This window comes from Pygoscelis adeliae, unplaced genomic scaffold (assembly GCF_000699105.1).
Source record: "Pygoscelis adeliae isolate BGI_AS28 unplaced genomic scaffold, ASM69910v1 Scaffold1, whole genome shotgun sequence".
Lineage (NCBI taxonomy): Eukaryota > Metazoa > Chordata > Aves > Sphenisciformes > Spheniscidae > Pygoscelis > Pygoscelis adeliae.
Genome location: NW_008824051.1, coordinates 2258754 through 2261389, shown reverse-complemented (window position 1 = coordinate 2261389; position 2636 = coordinate 2258754).

Here is a 2636-nt window from a genome sequence, read left to right as displayed (position 1 = left end):
GGCCCTGCGGGGTGGGGAAAAAATAGGGGGAATTAGGGGCCCAAGTCTGACCCTGCTGAAATCAAACAGCCGCCATGCCCAGCCTGTGGACGTTTTGAGAAACGGCTCCTCTTCTGAATCACATTATCCCTGTCAGTCTTGGGTAGAAAATGATTTCCAGTCACTAGCCCACAGCAGACGATAATAACAAATGAAAAATAGCCAAGCTATCGTTTACACTAGATGCCAGAAATGAAGTATGGGGAAATCCTGCGGGCACAGTGCATTGGTGGGAGAACCAAGGAGGAATGGCATCGCCGCCCCTGCCCACTCTGAGGCGGTGGCAGCACGGTGGGAACAGCTCATTTAGCAGACAGCTCTTTTTCATCAAGCTGGTAGCTGTGTGCTGAGCCTTTTGTACGAAGCGGAGTTTGCTCACAAAAAGAGGCAAACAACCAGTGTATTGAAATGCCATAAATCCCGTGTTGGCAGAGCTCGAAGCAATTTGAGCCTCCACACAAAATCAGGCCTCGTGACTGCACCTAGAGGCAGGCAGGTAATTGAAACATCAGTGCATCTAGAAGAGACCATGTGAGTGTCAAAAAAAGGAGAATTTGCGGGCAGGGAGAAAAACTTCACGTGGAACTAGTGCCTGGGTGGAGATGACTGCTAACCAGTTTGTGGATCCCAAGCCAGCTGCTCCTCAAGGCCCTGCAAAGTAGATCCCACACGGCCTCACCAAGAACAAGGGTCAGCAGCTCAATGGGGTGCTGCGTTTTGCAGTACGCATATACCTTCTCATATCCTCTCTGCACTCCGGCTGCAACAATATGTTCTTCCCCGCATCTTGCTGATGGTCTTGCCCAGCTACACTGGAAACTTGCTCAGGCTGGGGATCCTTTCTGCGGTGTTTTCCTCAGGAACAAGGGAAGTTCATCAGCATGCGCTTTGCCTCCACCGTGTATTTTTCTGCAAGAAACTCTAGCATTCAGCCACAGATAAGAAAGCATTTTGGCAAACTAGCCAAGTAGGGTTATCCCTTCTTTGCAGATGGGGAAACTGAAGCACAGAACTTGGAAACACAAGTTTTCAGCCTTCACGGTCACTGATTTCCCATCGCTCAGTCCTGAGATACTTTGGATATCACTGTGATAGCTTCAGCTGCTAAGGAAACAAATCTCTTTCCATACACCTTACTCATGCTGTGTCATTCAATTCCTCATCTGAGTGAGAGCTATTATGTCAGCTGTTTCACCATTATCTTAAAGCAAAGCCAGGACTTCACCATCTTTCTCGAACATAAAACTCCATCATCTAGTTAACAACATCTTCTGAGACTTTAACGAGGCTTTTTACAAGACATGCTGCCTCTCAAGAAATGAGAGGACTAAAAGGTGAGCTTCCCGCAGGGAATAGCTTTGTGCTGTGCTGTGGGGCATCAAGTGCTGCTCCGTATCAACGTGGGCATTTCTTAATGCCGAATTTGATGATTTTTGAGCAGTTACTGAAAGACAGTGGAGGTTTGCGTTGTTTGTACCTAGGAGTAGTAAGATAAGTGCCCAAACAAAGAAGTGTCCTTGAAATCTGGGTCTAACGGCAAGCTTAACACTGTGACAGGCTCTGCTGAAGGCTCAGGCAGCGTCATTTTCCTCTGTACAGCTGCCGAAGATCTCTGGGTCTGTGGGGCAAACATTGACCATGAAACTATAATAAACCCTAGAACTGATTGATTCTGGCTGCTCAAGTTTTTTGGGTTTGGGTTTGTTTGGTTTTGTGTTTTTTGTAACTATGGGAGCCACAGGAAACCATGAGAAGAGATGACAGTTTAAGTCTTATCTCATTTCCATCAGTGCTAATAGCAAACCTGTAATTGATTTTAAATGTCAGGGAAAAACCTTCAGCGCACAGATTAAAGAAGCTTTGTCCATCTTTTATGTAGCCTGTTGTCTGTGCCTTTTTTAAAAGATGCAATAAAAACTTTCACTGGAAATATATTCTTCAATAAAAACACAAATTTTCTCCAAACATATGGTTTGGTTGTGATCTTTTATTTTCCACAGAACAGGTAAAAAAGATCAAACCAATTTTCAGCTAAACAGTAGTTGAGATGTTCGGAAACATTTGACAAAGCCGTGCAAACACCTGAAACAATAAAAGCTCTCATTTTTATGTCAAATTCTTGCCTTGTTAAGTTTCCATTAAAAAAAAAATATTTTGGCTAATATGCCTAGTGCTTTTGTAGGAAGTTTAAAGTTTTAGAAATTTCCCAGAGAAGCTACAGCTTCCAAGAGGAAGTTCTCAGCCAATTTTTTTCCTGAAGTAAAGGAATGGCCCACTGGGATCTCACTGGTCCCCAGAGAAGCCCTAAGGAGAGCCCTGGAGGAGTTGTGGAAGGGACGTGGTGCACACAAGACTTGCACACGCTCCTGCAATCCAGATGGGCACAGCATTCAGCAACAGAGCCTTGCCTGGGATAGACTGAAACGTGCCATCTGTTCAGCCAGCGAAGGAGTGAACACAGAGGCTGGCGGCAGAGCCCTGAAGCCTTTACACCGGGCACTTAAGGCAAGCCTAGCTGTGTGTGATGAAGGAAAACCACAGACCTGTTCCTCTGAGCCCTAATGTGGTCTGTTTGGATTGAACATCTGCTAGGGCTC